The following is an 18,165-nucleotide window of genomic DNA, read 5'->3' as shown; positions in this document are numbered from 1 at the left end:
GACCACTCCCCTTTCATATTTATATCCCATCGTCATCTTTAGGTCTATTACAGAAATGACCAAGAAGATGTGATAGTTGGCCTTTTGAGCTTGGCTTAATAATATTCCATGGTGTGTGTGTGTAAATATATCATATTTTCTTTACCATTCATGGGTGGTTGGGCACTTTGGCTGATTCCACCGTTTAGCTATTATAAAGACGGTTGCAATAAGCATGGGTATGCAGGTCTGTCCCTTGTGTATTGATTTACACTCCTTCAGATGTATTTTCAAGAGTGGTACCATGGCATAATGACGTAGGTCTAGTTTTAGTTTTTTGAGGAATCTTCATACTGATTTCCACAGTGGTTATACTAGTTTGCATTCCCATCAACAGTGCATGAGGTTTCCTTTTTCCCTGCATCTTCATCAGCATTTCTTATTATGAAACAAATTTTTAAGGAAATAAATATATGAAACAATGGCTTTCAAGACAGCAGACTTCAGACAATGAAGGACAGAGATTTCTGAGAGATAAGAACAAAGCAGGGGAGCCCTAGGATTGTCCTGCCTCCTGTCTGGAGAGGGATCTGACACCACAGCACAGGGAAGGAGAGCCCAGGCAGAGCCTGGGGGACTTCTGAGTTGAGGAGACAGAGCTTCAAGTCCGAGGAGACTGAGGTAACTGGAATTCAAAAGCAGAGGACCAGAGAGGGGAGAGTCCCATAAAGAGTCACTGCAGAGATCTGTAGAGGATTCTCTTCAAGTCCCCAGCTGAACACCAGCCAGAGCACACACATGAAGAGACCCCCCAAGGACCCATCACAGAGCTGGAAATGTTGAAAGCGAGTGAGGAGTTTGAGCAGGCATAAGGATATGGCTGGGAACTGGCTCTCACGTCAGAGGCTACTAAACAAGGCAAGCTGTGAACATTACCACTGTAGTGATTCAGAATTATAGGCTAGGAATGCTGTGTGGAGCTGGAGAGATGAAGGTGTGCGGCTCAAGAGGATGACCTATGTGGTTAGACAAAGGGCAGATAAAGAGATGGTGGGTGGCAAGCGCCATCCCTGGGGTCCCTGGTAGTCTGTTAAATTCTCATAGGGCTATCCTGGGCCTTGGAAAGTTTAAATCTTAAAATAACCTTCCATTACAGAAACCAGTCGTAGGCAACCCAATTTTCCACGGAATGGAAAATTATTGCTTTGGCTCTCTGTACTTCTCCCTTATAAAAAGGTGTCCTTTCTTCTGGTCAGCTGCCTTCCCTTCCTCCTACAACCTGGGACCTTAGTAGAAGTAGCCATTTTTTGTATAGGCCTGCAGAAAGTGGATTCTTGGACCGACTAAGCCATTCTACCACCATAGTGACTCAGAAGGAGGTGGACACATGGTCCAGTCAGGACCAATCAGAGTTCCTCTTTCACACAAGAGCTGGGGGATGAACTTACTTTCCTCTAAATATAGATTTATAGGAGCCTAGAAACTGTTAGAGGCCAAAAGCTTTGTGTGATTGGAAAGAATGAAGATGATATAGGAAGAAGTAGAAATGATAAATGGAGCAAAAAATTCATCACGGGTTCAAGTCACTGAGTTCTAGCATCCTTGATGTTGTCATTACACGACATGGTAAATTTCCCCTTTTGCCTACACTAATTCAAGCTTGTTTGTTGCTGTGTTGTTGCTCTTTGTGTGTTCATTTCTTTTTTTATCTACACTAAGAGGACATCTGAGGACTGCTGTGCAATGTCTTATATCTTTGCTACATACCAAGAGAGAATACGATAATCCTTGCTACCTCTGAAACTCCTTTAGATGCTTGGAAAAAAGGATTACATCTCTCCTAAACTGTACAGACTTTTCCAGACAAAAAAAATTCCCCTCTTTCAAATATTCTTAATGTGCTATGGTTTCCACATCTCTCCCCGAACGGATCACTCTGCTCACCATGTTCTCTAATGATTTGTGACCTTGCTGAAATGTGTAGACTCAATATGCAAGATGGACCCAAGGTAGTCATTATGTATTGCACTACACCCGGGGCAAAAAGTCTTTGATTAATAAAGCCCAAGAAAAGCTCAGTATTTTAGGTGGCTCCATTAACCCTGGCTAAGTTTGGGGTTGTGATTATTCTGGCTCCCCAGTTATTACATGAGTTAGTGCAAAACCTGGTGTCTTCAACCCTATAGTTTTACAAATTAACCATTTTAATTAAAGACTTTAGACAAAGTCTTTATCTCCCTTTGTTCACCTAGTATCCTATCCTGTTATGATAATTAAAAAATTCTTTCACCTGTAATATTGCCTATCCATCCTAAATATTGGTGCACTAAGTTTTGGGGGGTTTTTTGGCCAGAATCATAGATATAACTTTCAGGATAGTATGGACATACTCTGCTTGGCCATAAGCCCTTAAAAGATAAACTTCTCTGCCAGATGGGCAGGGGTGAGTTCGTGCAATTCCAATTGATGAAAACCAGAGCTGCCTGATCTTGTATTTAATCCTATCCACTATCTATTAAAATTCACTAAAGCTTGCTAAGCCTCGTTTCCTTGAAAACCTATCAGGTTTCAGTTTCATCAAAGTCAAGTGTATTTAATTAACACAATCCAATTCATTCTGGAAGTGGTCAAGTTCTCCAAAAGGTACTCAATAGAGCTACTGATATTTTTATAGGAATTAAATAGATGACACAATACACAAAAATAAGCATGCTTTGTACATGCCATTACTACCACCTCTTTTGCATACAATTGAATAAATTACCTTTTATTATGAAACATTAATCTTCTTTGCAAAGTAGAGTAATTCCCATCTCAAGTTCAGCTTCCTAAGAAGTGCCTTGGGAGCCAAACTTTAGCAAATCTTGTATTGGAAGAATGAGAAGGGGCACAGTACTTTGGAGAATACGGCCTATTTCACAACGACAAAATTTTGCAGCCTTGCCTCATCTGGGGCATTTTAGTTCCTCACCAGTTGCCCTTCCTGGTACTCTGGGTTGTAAGAAAAGATCAGACATGTAGACCAAGATTGCAAACAGAAGCCCAGGAAACTATAGCCAAACTATAGCAGCAGGATGTAGTCAGCAGGAATTGGGTAAAGACTTCAGTCCACATTCTTTGAGTAATGAGCAACCTTGGAAAATTACATTCTTTGTTTAATGGAAACCTCAAAAAAATATGTCTATGCATGTTGGTACATACCTTTAACCCCAACACATGGGAGGTTGAGGCAGGAGGATTGTGAGTCTAAAGAAAAACTCTGCTTCAAAAAACAAAATGGTGTGTGTGTGTGTGTGTGTGTGTGTGTGTGTGTGTGTGTGTATTGCCCTATATGTTAAAAGTTTGACTTACCTTATTTGGAAAAAGAGTCTGCAGATATGATTAATGTAAGGATCTTGTGATGAGATCATTCTGGATAATTCAGGTGGTTCCTAAAGCCAATGACAAATGTCCTTATAAGACAAAGGCAGAGGGGAGAAGAAAAGACATAGACCAAGAAGTCAATGTGAAAGTGAAAGCTGATATTGCAGTGATGAGGCCAAAAGCCAAGGACTGTCCACAGCCATCAGGGACTGGAAGAGGCAAGGAAGGATTTTTTTCCAGAGGGATGAAGCCCTATCAACACTTGATTTGTCTTCTGGTTTCCAGAATTAGGAGAGAATGATTTTCTATCACTTTTAAACCATCAAGTTGATAGTAATTTGTTATAGCAGTCACAGGAAACTAATAAACTCTCTGTGGGCAGCTGACTGATATTTGGAGAGTATAAACAGGGAAAATGTGGTAGTCCAATATGCACATTCCAAAATCCGCCTATATCTGTCTCCCCTGGCCAAAGTGTTAGACTATCCTATCCTTTTAATCCCCCAAAGCCTGGCAATCGCCATCCTATGACTTTTCTTTGCTTGGAGTTATTTGCTGTCGATATTTACTTTTAGCCTGATTTTATATGGACACACATCTTGGGAGGCTATGATAGATTATTGAGTTATTGAGCAGACTTCTTTATTCCAGTAGGCACTGGGGCTGGAAACAGTAGAAACAGCATCAAATAAGGGCTTATCCAGCCAGTAAGCGCTACCCTAAGCTCTAACCTGGATGAGCCCTTAAAACATAAGAAGAATGAATTAGAAATGCAGGGTCATTTAACTCAGAGTTTTCACACTAAACTCCTATCATAAGTGCCAAAATGTAAATTTATTCCTTTCTCACCAGAGTAGACAAAATCATCAAGAAGAAATAAAGAAACCTGCTTACTTCTGCCCATTTCTGTTGAGGTTGATTTTCAGTGCACACAAGCAAATACAGACTGAGTCAATCCTTCATTGTTATTATTTCTTTTATCTCAGCACTCACTCTTCAAATTCCAAAAGTTCTTTCCTATTTTATGATCATTTCTTTCTTGTAGCATTCAGTTTTTTTTACCATGGATATAATATTATCTTTAATTTCCCTGAAAGATACTAATATAAATTTTGAAGGTTAGTTTGTTTGCTTAGTCTTCTGTTTAGAGACCTCTACTTGCTGAATTATCTTTGTTTTTCAAGATCTTCATTTATCTATTTACTTACTTTGGTGTTTCTTAAATTGCAGGTTTTCTCAAGAGCTTGTAATGATTAATGATCTCTTCCAAAGGTGGCCACAATAGTATCTTATCCCACATGCTGTCAAGGTTATCCACTCCTGCTGCATCAATGGGTAGTCTAGCTCTACTCTCTTGAATGTGGGAAGACCTGTGATTGCTTTGATCAATGGAAGAAAGCAGAAGTAAATGCAGTACTTCTATGATATACTTTCCCTTCCTTGACATCTTATGCTTTCCCTCTCTTAGAAACAAATCTCCAAGTCACAAGTGTGATCACCCTGATACCACCATGCTCTGAGAAGACCAAGTCACCTGGTGAAAAAGTCAAGGAGAAGCAAAGCACCAGGTATGTAAGCAAGAAACCATCTTGGATAATTAGCCCAATTGAGCTTCAGAAGACGCCAGCCCCAGCTGCCATCTTACTGTAACTGCACAAGAGACCCCAAGTGACAGCCACCCAGGTTAGCCCAGGGAAGCTGGAGAACCATAAGAGATAATCACAAGTTGTTATTTTAAGTCAGTGGTTTATTAAGTGAAGTGGCTTATTAAGCAGCAATAAACAGATCACCAGAACACTTTGTTTTCCATTCATATTTTAAATGTGATAAGCAGAAGCATCTTGGGTGGGCAAATTGGGATGGTGACCTTCATCCTAAGGAGAGTAAAATGGGAGCCAGTTATCATTTTTGAAACCATACCTGATACACTGTGAAGCAGTTTGCTGGCAAGTGCCCACGCCATACCAGTTGTCCTAGTTCTTTCTGACAGTTCTTTAGAATCACATGGTTTGGTTTTGTTGCTAGCTAGCCTGAAACTAAGTACCTGGTGCAATCTTCTCTTGGGGCAGATTGAAGGCAAAGGAAGGATGTAAGATGGCATGTGAACAATTCTATATACACACCTTAATTCTATTTCCACTGCACTTCCTGCTGCCTACCTAGTCTCCCCCGTTCTTCCACCCTCACTTTGGTGGGTTTTCTCAGTATAAGTTTTCCTTTCCACTGCTTCTCACTTATGACTTCTTTGGCTTTCCATCTTCTAGAAATTTATTGAGATCTTTGTATTGTTAATGGAACTCCTAATGTTCTATTCTTGTGTGTGTGTGTGTGTGTGTGTGTGTGTGTCTTGGGGGTTGGCTATTCACCATTTTATTCCCTTAAGATCATTTTTAATTTGGTTTTAGGTCATTTTAAGTTTTGATGGAAATAAATATATTCACTCTACATTCTGGAATCTAAATTTAAAACACTATAATATATCTCCTAAGAAGTTTTCTGGCTTGAATATTTAAAAACAAATTTTAAAGTTAGAAAACAAAACATGCAGAAAATTTTAAGCCATTGCATTCTGGAGTGGTTTGATTTCTACTCCCAATTTTACAGAGTTTTGCAAGAACATCACTCTTAGCCTAACTACCAAAATAGGCCATGTATGCTATCAAACCATAGATTTAAAAAACCCATTGGAGTAGAACATAGAAAACCCAAGTGAAATAAACTCCAAAAAATTAGGAGAGAAAAGATATACTGCTACCCTTATTGCTAATGAAACTGTGTAAAGAGGAGCAATCCACTGAAGTGTGGTAAGCAAAACTTCTAAGAAAATTCTAAAGAACTTGTAAAAGCCATATATAGACTGACATGATAGATTCAAATCCTAAAGAGCCACAGCAACAAAGCAAGTCTCCATCTACCCACAAATCCCATGGGTCTTCACACAGTTTTAAAGGAGAGTATGCCAAAAGGAAGGAGCAAATAAAAGCTGAGAGGGACCTGCTATGAGACAGATGGAACCATCACAAATACAAAGGCATGTGCCCTTTGAAGTCAGTGGGAGACATAGAATAGGAGAGCTTAGAGAAATAAATACAACAGAAGCACTTCAGGATCTAAGTTGGGGGCAGAAGAAGAACTGAAATTACCAGCACCTAATAGTATTAGAAAACTTACTTGAAGCCTACAAGTAATCAAGGAACATGTTTTCATAGGCCTTGTGTGGAGCCTACTAAAGGGCAAGCTTTATTCATCCAGTGAATAAGTGACAAGGGAATCATGGGAGAAGGACAACAAACTGCATGCATTCAGATTCAGAACTAAAGCTGAAATGGTGATAAAGACAAGAGGAAAGAACAGAATGTAAATGTTATAAGTTTTGATGAAGTGGAAATACATAACTAAAATGGGTAGATAAAGGAAAGAAAATGGGGAAAACATAATAAAATTCACTGACTGACATACACACAGCATTAGAAGGCAAAGGATATCATTTAAGTCTTACAAACCCAAAAATAGTAGCCCATAAAGAGGACAGAGGAGACTGTGGGCATTCAAAGTTGTTGATATAAAGGTAAATACTAGAACAAACAAAACAAAACTTCCTAAATACCAAAATAATTACCAAAAAGCACAAAGAGAAAGATCATATAAAAAAATTAAATCAACAAGAAAAGAATGAGCAGCCCGATTTTTTTAATGAATAAAAAATCTTTACAGGAGGTTGTCTTTAACCTGAGCTCTGAGAACTGATAGAAGCTTTCTGAGCTGTGGGATATCCTCTTTCGATTTAAAGTATAGCTACATGTCTTTCGGGTCTCTAAGGAGTTCTTCTCATTCATTAATCCAGTTCCCTTCTTTCTGATCCTGAGGATATCATTCTCAGTCCTGTTGCTCGACCTTGAGTCTTCTATAAGCAGAATTTATAACCTCTGTGAAGGTCTGGCCTCAGTGGAGGATATCAGGGTTATCTGAACAACTAAAAGCATATGAACAGATGCTCAACAGTAATGAGCTCCAAAAGACATAATTCAGAATGACTAACTGAAAAACTAACAGTACCAGGTATTGGAGAGGATGGGGAGTAAATGAAAATGTTGCGAGGGTAAATTTGTAACCACCCTCTGTAGGGTATATATGTTCATTGACCTATGAATACTCCAAACTTCATAGTTTAGGGATTTTTATGAAGATTTCATCAAACAGGAATGATCAATTATTACATTAATTTCCATCCCTGTTCCCCCTCCCAGAGGTTTGAGGAATACCATTGAATTCTAAGGTTCTAAACATGACTTGGTTTTTCTGGTGAACAGCCCCCTTCCTAAAGCTATTCAGGATTCCACCAAGAGTCATCTCATTAGAATAAAAGATATTCCAATAATTTAAGAATCCTTACAAGCTCACACCTATAATTCCAGCTACTTGGGAGACAGAGATCAAGAGGACCAAGGTTTGAGGCCAGCCTGGGCAAAAAAGTTAGCAAGACCATATCAATCAATAAGCAGAGTGTTGTGGCTTGTGCCTATTGTCCCAGCTATGAGGCCATAGGTGGGAGGATCACAGTGTGAGGTTGGCCTAAGGCAAACTGCAAGACCCTACCTAAAAAAGAGCTAAAGCAAGAAAAGGCTTGGACATGGCTCAAGTGGTAGAGCATGTGCTCAGCAAGTGCAAGGCTGGGAATTCGAACCCCAGTACAGCCAGAAAAAAAAAAAAAGAAATTCCTATGGATTTATGATTTTTGTATGAGACATTCAGGAAATTTAGGAACTTACCAGGGCTCAGGAAACTTTGTGTCAAGAGCTGGGGGCAGATACAAAACACGTTTCTTATTGTTATGGTTTGAATATGAAAGATCCACCCACACAATTCATGTGTGGAATGCTTGGTTCTCAGCTGGTGGTACTGTTCTGGGAGGTGGTGGAGGCTTTAGGAGGTGGGGCCTAGCTGGAAGAAGTAGGTCATTGGGAGTGTGCATTTGAAAGTTATTCCTGGTTCCTGAACACATTCTCTTTCTGTGTCTCTCTCGCTCTCTCTCCCATCCACCAGGAGCTGTAGAACCTCCCTGCTGCATGGTGCTGCTGCCATGATGTTCTACCCAGGAGCATGGGGCCTGGCATCCATGAACAGAACCCTCTGAAACACAAACAAAATAAGGCCTTCCTCCTTTAAGGTGTTTTTCAGGTAATTACAAAAGTAATTAATATATTTCTATTGTCACAAATATGAAAATAAAGGATAGGCCCAATGTGGTAATGCATGCCCATAATCCCAGCTTCTCAGAAAGTAGAGGGTAGGAGGATTTCAGTTCAAAGCCAGCCTGGGCAAATGTGGAACACCATATCTTAAAAAAAGCAAAAAATGTGGGGGCATGGCTCAAGTGCTAAGATACTTGCTTACCAAGCATAAAGCCCTGAGTTCAATCACCAGTACCACCAGAATTAATTAATTAATTAATTAATTAATTTAATAAAGTATAGTATACTCAAAAAGAGAAATGCAATACAGTCACTATGCACAGCAGTCCTCTCCCAGGCATAATTTGGAACAGAAAGGTGGATAAAGCAGGGTGCGTATTATATCATAACATTTGTATGTAAGTAGGTAAAGCTCATTTATTGCAATGGAAGCAGAATTGGAGGGATATTGACCAGATGTTCACCTGCAAGGTACCCTGGGGTAAGAATAACAGCATAGCTCTTGACCTAGGTAGTAGCTACCAGGGTTTGTCTGCTTTTAAAATTCAGTCTCATAAATCTGTCTACTGTACATGTAACCCACTTCAATGAAAAGTTGGTTAATTAAGACTGAAGATAAGGACATGAAATTCCCAACACAAAAGGTAAAAAGAGAGCAGCTAATTGCACAAAAAGAATGCAGAAAGAATGAAAAATGATAAAATCCGAAATTATCGAGATAAAAAATAGAAAGCAGTGGAAGCAATAAATAAATGAAAATGCTGCTTGCTTGAAAAAAATCAATGTAATAGAAAAGCCAGTTCCTAATCTAATCAATGGGGTAAAGCACAGAGAAGGTGGTGGGGTAGGATGCATCAGGAATCTATCTGTCCCTTCATCTAGATGACTGCACTGTGGAATCTGTCTGTTTTAACTATTTTGGGTCTATTTAAGGTTCTGTAACTTCCAGGGGAAGCCTTGGATGGTAAGGTGGGCCAATTTCAGCCCTTAACACAGTAGTAACTACCTATCCCCTACTCCCAGCCCCATGTCAAACAGCTGGACACATGTTCCCAGAGCAATCTCCACACAGCTTGTGGAAGTCGTTGTGGGCAGCAAGGACCCTGTCCTCCAAATAACACAGATCTATGCTCTCCTTGCTGATTACTGCTTCTGATTACAGAGGCACAGACAAAGAGGCAGGTGGTTATTTTTGTCACTCCTTCAATGATTCAAGTCTCTTCCACCCTGGGCAGAGACTTCCAAGAGACTTGAAGGAATCATGGCTCTTCTACCTTCATTTTTCTCTTTTTCCTCTTTTGGGATACAAACCTGTAAGTGACAAAATCTGTGACTCAAAATCTAGATTAAAATAAAGATAAATTTAACAACAAAGAAAAAAGGGTAATTAAATAATAAGCAAAAAAAAATCCTTGATTGTGAAGAAAAATACCAAAATCCATTTTTTAAAATATGGAGAGCAGAGCAAAAGATATAAACAGAGTCCACAAGCTAATTTATGCAAATGTCTTTTAAACACAAAAAAAATCCTCAACTTTACTCACAACAAGAGAAATGCTAAATTGAGGCATCAGTTCTCACCATTGATTGCCAAGAATTCAAAAGCTTGACAACATTCTGTTACAAAAACACTCTCACATATTGCTGGTAGAAGTGCAAAATAGTACAACCCGGTGAAGGGGAACTCAGCAATATAGAACAAAATAGCAGACATCTTACCCCTTGACTCTGTAATACCACTTCTAGGATTTATCTTTAAGATATGCCTCCAGAACATGCATGAACTTCTGAATTCCAGTTCAACTTGTCGAAAGCTTGGAAGTCATCACTGCCATCCTCACAATAAGAAAATACCTGGACAAACTGAAAATCAACAACTCTTCTTAGGTTCATCAGAGAATTGAGGTGAGGGCAAATCACCATCCTGAAAATTAAAGACAAAATAATAATAAGGAGAATCATAATCTACTGGGAGTGAAAAGCACCACTCAAGCTACCAAGTAATAGGAAATTGGCAAGAAAACAAAGTAAATTAGTTAATTGCTGAAGACTGACTGTGTTCTAGCTTGAGAAAGTATTATCTTGAGGCCACCCATCATCTCTAGGAGTCCCACAGTTTTTCAGGGAGATCTAAGAAGAATATCCTCTTGTGCTTCATAAAGGCATAGGAGGAGAATAACCACGTTGGGATATATCCAGAGTTTTCTTTTCTCCTTAATAAAACCCCTCAAGGAAAACATATTTTGCCACTGCTTAACTAATGGGGATATGTTTAGCACCAGTCCCTACCAGTTCCTACTAGCCTAAAGAGGTGGAAACAAGCTGAAAGGTGCTTGGAAAGGTCCCAGTCTAGGGGCACAGGCTCACTAAAAGACTAAGACTTAATCATAGAATTATAGAACTCTTCCCTACCTGCACACCTCTCCACACATCATTAAGATTTCTGTGTCATTACAGGGGACTACAACAGAAAATGCTTCAGATTTCAAACTTTGTTTAAGAAGTTTCTAAGAAAATGCAAAGGCAACAAAGGAAGAGAAAAACAAGAATACCAGAGGAAATTTTAGCTTCTGACATCTACAATAAACAGTAAACACAACCCAACTCTTAGCCACATAAACAAAAAGCTAAAGACTCATTCACCTAAGCTCCTTTTACCTGATATATCATATCCAAGAACTTATAAAGCATGCAAAAGAAAGGAAGGAAGGCAAGGGGGAAGGGGAAAAGAGGAAAGGAGAGAAACTGAGAAAAAGAAGAAGGAGAAAAGGGGGAAGGGGAGAAGAGGGATGGGAAAAGGAAAGGAAGAAACCCCACAGTCTGAAGAAACAGAGCATGCATCAGAACCAAATTATATATGGCAGAGATTTGAAATTATCAGACCAGGAATGTAAAATAACTATGATTAGTATGTTAAGAGCACAAAAGGAAAAAGTGACATCTTACAAAAACAGGTTGGCAAGATAAGCAAAAGGAAATGCTAGAAATCCAAAAGAAACAAAAAAAGAACTTTTTGTAATGCTAGGGCCCAAACCTTACCACATGCTAGGAAAGCACTCTACAACTGAGTTCTCCCTCCACCCTTGAAGGATGCTTTTGATGTTCTCATCAGTAGACTGAATGGACACAGCCAAGGAAAGAATTAGTGAGCTTGAACATATCTCAACAGAAACTTACAAACCAAAGGATAAGAACAAAGAATTAAAAAAAAAAAAAAGAAAAACCACGGGGTGGGGGGGGGGCAAAACCAAATACCTAAGAAGTAGGGGACAACCAAAAAAAAGTATAACATATGTAAATGGAATGCCAGAGGGAGAAGAAAGAAACGAACAGGAATGCACATCCACGAACAAAACAACATGTGCACATAGCTATGAACTGGGGTATTATTTATAATAGCGAAATGTTGGAAACAATCTGAATGTCTATCCATTGGAGACTAAATAAATTATTTATCCTTTCAGAGTTTTATTACCATATAGTAGGAACAAAGAATGGGAAGGAACTCTATTAACTGATATGGAAAGATTTGTAGGATATAGTGGTAATTTTTCATTTTTAAATTTATTTTTAGAATATGAACAAGTTTGATACTTTGTATACTATTTTTATATATTACATTTTATTATATAAAAATTAGAATACTATTTTCCTGTGAGAAAAAAGATTTTTTTGTAAAAGAAAAAAAGAAACCCAAGAAAGATTAACAAGAAACAAATAAAAGTCATTATTTTAGTGAGTGAGTAGGAATGGGATGAGAGACTTCTCTCAGTATTTTTCATGTTGGTTTTGACTGTTGAGCATGTAACCTGATTCAAAAGCAAAATTATAACAAAAAAGAATGAAAAGGCAAATGCTACTGCTGAACACATGCAGAAATAAATGAACCTAACTGAATATCACGTCAGTAATATGACCGCCCACAGAAAAAGAATTTTTAAAGTAGATTTTGAACACAGAATTGTGGCTGTATACATATTATGGCATATATTCTAGACTAAAAAAAGGAAAAAAGCAAAGAAATCTCGAAGCTTTATTTCATAAGTCTGTTGTCAGAGGCACTGCTGAGATAGTAAAACTGGAACTACCATGCATAGGAAATACATAAATAAGTAAATATAGTGATGTTTTGGGGAACTGACTTCTCACTGCGAAAAACAGGAAATGACATACAGAACATTGACTGATATCCTCAGAGAAGCTTCTCGTCTACTGTTATTCCTCCATTTCGTTCCCATTCCCATCCTATAGATAACTATCCTTTTGTCTCTCACTTATCTTTATCAAGTCTCTTTTTGCAAAATAGGCAAACACACATTTATATGTGAAACATTCTTATTTCTCCTTTGTTCTTACACAAAAGGTGACATATAGTAAAACTTAAGGCCCAGGATATGATTTCTAACTATGAGGCCCCTCTAAAAGAAACTAGGACTCCCTAAAGAAATAAGAGTTCAGATCTGAGGTGGAGAAATTACAAAGCTTGGCATCTTTTCTTTGCTAGAAAGAAAGGGAGACTCAAAATACTGAAGAGGATATATCCACAAGACAAAGGAATCAGCTTGAAAGGCCTCTAATTAGAAAAACGCTGGACAATTTGAGAATCAAAATTACTAGTGAAGGTAATGGGCTATAATATAGGGGAAAAATCCATGAAACCATAGTGATATTCAAAGAGAGAGAGAAAAGGTGGGGGCACTGGAAGAAGAGAGTTCTTTATTATAGGATAAAGCCATCTAATATGGACAGAAAATGATAGAATATAATAATTGCTTCAGGCAAGGATCCCCAATGGATGCTAAAAACATTAGTTAAAGATTGTTAGGAAAAGTACACACACATGACTTCAAAGTATCCCCATCCTTCACACCAGTTTACTTCGTAAGTAAAAAAGACAATGATCTACCTTTAAAATAAGGAAATCTGAAAGGTTCCCCCTTATCCAAGTGATCACATTTATTATCATCAACAATGCAACAACAGGATATTGTTTGCCTCCTGATGTGACTCATGAGAGCACACATCAACTTTGTTATTCTTGTTAAATTTGATAGATAGATGATTGATAGATAGATAGATGATAGATACATACATACATACATACATACATCCTAAATCTAAACAAAGTTATGCAAGTCTGTCAAAAAGTTAGCCCTGATTCTTCAAGATGTTAATGTCATAAAATACACATGCATAGACAAGAGATGAGAGAGAGAGAGAAAGAGAGAGAGATCTGGATGACAGAGACTAAATGATAAATGGTAACCAAATGCAGTCCCTATCTTGATTTGATTTGAGATTGGAAAAGCAGACAAAGAACTTTAAAGAAAATGTTTTAGGAAAACTTAAAAATGGGCTACAAATTAAATAGGGTTATTGTATTAATGTAAATCCTTGGGTGTGATAATGGTGTCACTATATAGGAAAGTAATCTCATTCTAAGAATAAGCATGATGAAAATTTAGGGGTAGTCACAATAACTTGCAATTTACTTTCAACTCATTTAAGACATACAAGATACATGTGTGCATTGTGAAAGGCACAGAGAGCGAGAGCAAGAGAGACCTCACATACAAATGTGGTAAAAATACACATAATTGGTAAATTCAATTCAACTGCAGAGTATTCTGGCATTTATTTTTATTATTTTTATTTGTAACTTTTTTCTGTAGGTTTGAAGTTTTCAAAATAAAAACTTGAGGAAGGTATATAAAAATTAAAAATGGTTTATACACCAGTAAATGAATAAAGAGGGTAAATAGACTTTGATATGATTTGTAACAATAGCCATCTAAATTACTTCTATTGTAAATGACTGATTAGTTGATGCTTATGATTAGGAATGATGATAAAACTATAAAATGTAAAAAAAAGTTAAAAATGTTATTCTGAGCAATAAGAAAAAGCATACAATTTTAATAAAGACAATACACTTTCCTCCTATCTCCACAAAATAAATGCTGAAAAAAATTAAAGGTTATCATTTGTTGCTTCCAATTTAAGATACAGGATTTAACATACACATTTAGCTTTGCTCTCTCTCAAATTCCAGATTTGCTTTAGTTTAGTTTTTGGAATAACTTTGACCCATGAGGTCAAAAAGTACCAAAGAAGAAACTACAATAAAATACTAAAAGCTGGAAAACAGGTGGACAGGTAGCACTTGAATGAACAGTTGGGAAAGCCTGAATCTTTGTTTTAAATAAATTTTTATTACGATATATTCATTATATGGGGGGGATTCATAGTGACAATTCCGATTAGACTTATATTGTACATTAGTGACATTGCCCCCATCATCTCTCTCCCTCAGTCCCCTCCCCCCCCACACACACACAAATTGCACCTGTTTTAGAGTCCTGGTTTTCAATATTAATTTTTAAGTGGATGTTCAAAGGGGTTTCTCAATGTATGCCCATTGTGGGTGTGCTTTACTTCGATCTGTTCAACCCCTTCCATTACTCTCCCTTACCCCTTTACCTCCCAACCCCGATTTTCCAACAAATTTCAATGCACATCCTTATATCCTCTACCTTCACCTCTTATGTTAGAGCATGAATCTTAAACCTTCGTTGAGGGAAGCCACGAAGCAAGTCAATTTAGCAGCAGGCCCCCAAGAGCCTGCTGCTAAAAAGTGGCAACATAAGGAATTTTTGAAAGTGGGAAGTAAAGGTGGGTTAAAAAGAGGAGGTTGACTGGGAGATTTTTTTTTAAGCAGAATTTCTTTTCTACTCTTAGCAGCCATAAGTCTGGCCCTCCATCGTCAACTTGAATTTTATTCTCTGGAAAATATAAACAGGTATGTTGAAGGTAAGAGTGCCATAGGTATCCCTGAGTTCAAACCACAGCAACACACACACACAAAAAGAGTACCCTAGCAAAAACAGAGAGATTAAATGAGAACCTGTATCAAACTCTTCAGAGCTCACCTCCAACTTTCTTTCCCTTACTTTCTTTTTCCACTTGACTCCCAGGAAGCTGGCAGTCAGACATTCATCTACCAGGCAGGAAAGAAGAGACTTAAAGAAAGTAAAACAGAAGTCTCCCCCAATATGACAGCCCAGACAGAGCTCACTAACAAGAAAGCCACAGTCAGACGAATGCTACCACATAAGGATTAAGTGCCTAGTCTTAGATGTGAGCAGCCAAAGATCATTAACCATTTGAGAAAGTATTTAATGTAAATGACAGGAATCAAAAGTACAAACAGGGGAAGACAAGGAAATGAGGAAGCTAAAGCAGCTCAAGAGGACAAACTTTAATTTAAAACTATCATTAAAATCCTCAGAAAAATAAGCAACTATACTGTATTCATGAAACAAGAATAGAATGCCACGAGAAAGGGCTGTAGCAATGTACAGAAAATGTTAAAACTCAGAAGAGAAAATCGAGACAAAATTCCAGAAATTAGAGCAAAAAGGCAAATAGGTAGAACACACAAGAAAAAAATGTAAGAAAATGAGAAAAGTAATTCAAAATTCAGATAATAGAGTTTGAGAAGAATAGCAGAAACCATAAAGGGGGAGGAATCATTAAGACAAAAATAATAACTAAAGAAAACTTTCCGGAACTGAAAGCTATGAGTTTCCAATTGGCACGCAAACCTTTTTAACTATCTCTTTCAACTTAAAAAATAAATAAATAAGCTTAGCCTCACCTCACCACCTTAGTTCTGTCCTTATAGATATAAACACCTTGAAAGAGTTGACTCAGCTGGCTCTGATCTCCCCACCCATTTCCTCCTGAATCTTCCCAGCAGAGCGTTGGCCTCCACTAACACTGTTCTTCTCAACAACACCCATAACTTTGAACTTGCTAAATCCAATCAATGGCCAATCTTCTGTGCTCTTCTACCTCTTCCCTGCCTCCCCCTAAACACATAACTCCTGAACTCTTACCCAGCTCACCCATGATGCCTTCCGCTTTTCAGCTACTCAGGCAAAGAAAAAAGTTGTAATCAGTTCTGACTTTTCTCTCAACATATGCCTACATGTATAAGATCAAAAAAATTCTGCTAGTCCCAACTTCAAAGAGAACCAGAATTTGGTTTAATGTTTTCCCTTTTACTTCTAGTAAGAAAAAAAGTAAGGACAGGAATGTAAAACAGAACCTATTAGGTGAGTACTAGGGAGAGGGAAGGGTGAATGGAGAGGGTAAAGAAGGATGAATATGGTCAATGTACTTTATATACTTGTATCAAAATAGAATATTGAAATCATTTTAAGTAGTGAGAAGGAGATGAGGGAGAACGATGGTGGGGTACCCTAATCACGATAAATTATAAGCACACATGGAAATATCATAATGAAACCCCCTGTTCAACTATATATATGCTAATAAAGTGTTTAAAAATAAATAAATAATAAAACAAAATCTGTTTCCTGACCTACACAGCCCTCTTGCCTCTCATGCCTCATCTCTTCCATGGACCCCAGGAGCATTGACTTCTGCTGTCTTTGAACAGCAGAAGAAATCCTGAAGATGTCTACATTTGTGCTTAAAATGCTATTCTTCCAGGTATTGACATCACTTGCTCCCTTTATTCCTTCAGGACACTTTAGTTAGAAATATCAAACTAAAAAAGGAGATACCATATGTCCCAGTGATCCCACTACTTGGATATATACTGGGGATATACCCAAAGGAACTGAAATCAGTATGTTAAACAGGGACCTGCACTGCCATGTTTACTGCAGCACTATTCACAATAGCCAAGATATGGAAACAATTTAAGGGTCCATCACTGGATGAATGGGTAAAGAAAAGTAGTATATATACCCAATGGAATACTGTTCATCCATGAAAAAAAAAACCAGGAAATTCTGTCATTTGCAACTACATGAAAGTAGAGAACTACGCTAAGTGAAATAAGTCAGCAAGAAAGAGAAGTACCAATAATCTCACTGAAATTACTAAATTGTGGAATCTGAAAAAGCTGAACCCACAGAAACATAGAGTAGGATATGGTGGTGGGAGGTGGGAAGAAGGAGAAAAGGAGACATTGGTCAATGAGTGCAAAGTTATAGTTTAAAGTTGGACTTTCTATTTTACAGTAGAGTGACTAAAGTCAATAGCAATGGACTGTGTATTTCAGAACCATTAGAAGAGAGGGTTTTGAATGTTCTCACCATAAAGAAGTGAGGTGATGGTATGAAATGATGGATATATTAATTATCCGTATTTGGTCATTACACAATGCATACGTGTATCAAAATACCACAATGTACAAGTGTATACAATTGTCATTTATCAGTTAAAAATACAACAAAACAAAAAGTGTCACTTTCTTGGTATGGCATTCTTGCATCACCTTATTTAAAATTGCAGCAACTCCTACTCCCCACTTACCAGAATTGCCTATCCCTACTTTCTATCTTGTAGCATCAAGCATCATTTAACACACTGTTTTTCTTGTTTCACGTATGGTCTTCACCTTTTGCTGGTATGTAAGCTCCAGAAAGGCTGGAACTTGACTGTTTTGTGGTCTGTTGCATCACCAGCATACAACAGTGTATTCATTTATTCACTCGTTCATCCCACAGATATTTGTGAATGAATGCTCACTGGCTAGACAACACAATAAATGAAAACAGATCTGCAAAAGATGATAAGGTGGAAGCCACTGCCTAGC

General features: G+C 37.8%; 2 long non-coding RNA genes across 2 annotated transcripts in view; both read right to left on the bottom strand.

The window, feature by feature from the left end:
- Positions 1–3,294: 3,294 nt before the first annotated feature.
- Positions 3,295–4,789, bottom strand: LOC141417963 (uncharacterized). The gene is made up of 3 exons (XR_012442562.1): positions 4,551–4,789; positions 4,237–4,442; positions 3,295–3,410 (listed from the first exon to the last, which is right to left on the bottom strand). It is a non-coding gene; the product is annotated as an uncharacterized lncRNA (long non-coding RNA).
- A 336-nt stretch (positions 4,790–5,125) lies between these two features.
- The window catches only part of LOC141417962 (uncharacterized), a 30,607-nt gene continuing 17,567 nt past the window's right edge, over positions 5,126–18,165 (bottom strand). Inside the window, exons 2-4 of the long non-coding RNA XR_012442561.1 lie at positions 10,254–10,458; positions 8,112–8,472; positions 5,126–5,216 (exon numbers count right to left, since the gene is read on the bottom strand). This is a non-coding gene — a long non-coding RNA (uncharacterized lncRNA). The remainder of the gene's footprint in view (positions 5,217–8,111; positions 8,473–10,253; positions 10,459–18,165) is intronic.

The sequence above is a fragment of the Castor canadensis genome, chromosome 2 (genome assembly GCF_047511655.1).
Source record: "Castor canadensis chromosome 2, mCasCan1.hap1v2, whole genome shotgun sequence".
Taxonomy (NCBI): domain Eukaryota; kingdom Metazoa; phylum Chordata; class Mammalia; order Rodentia; family Castoridae; genus Castor; species Castor canadensis.
This window is presented reverse-complemented; position numbering and strand designations above follow the sequence as displayed.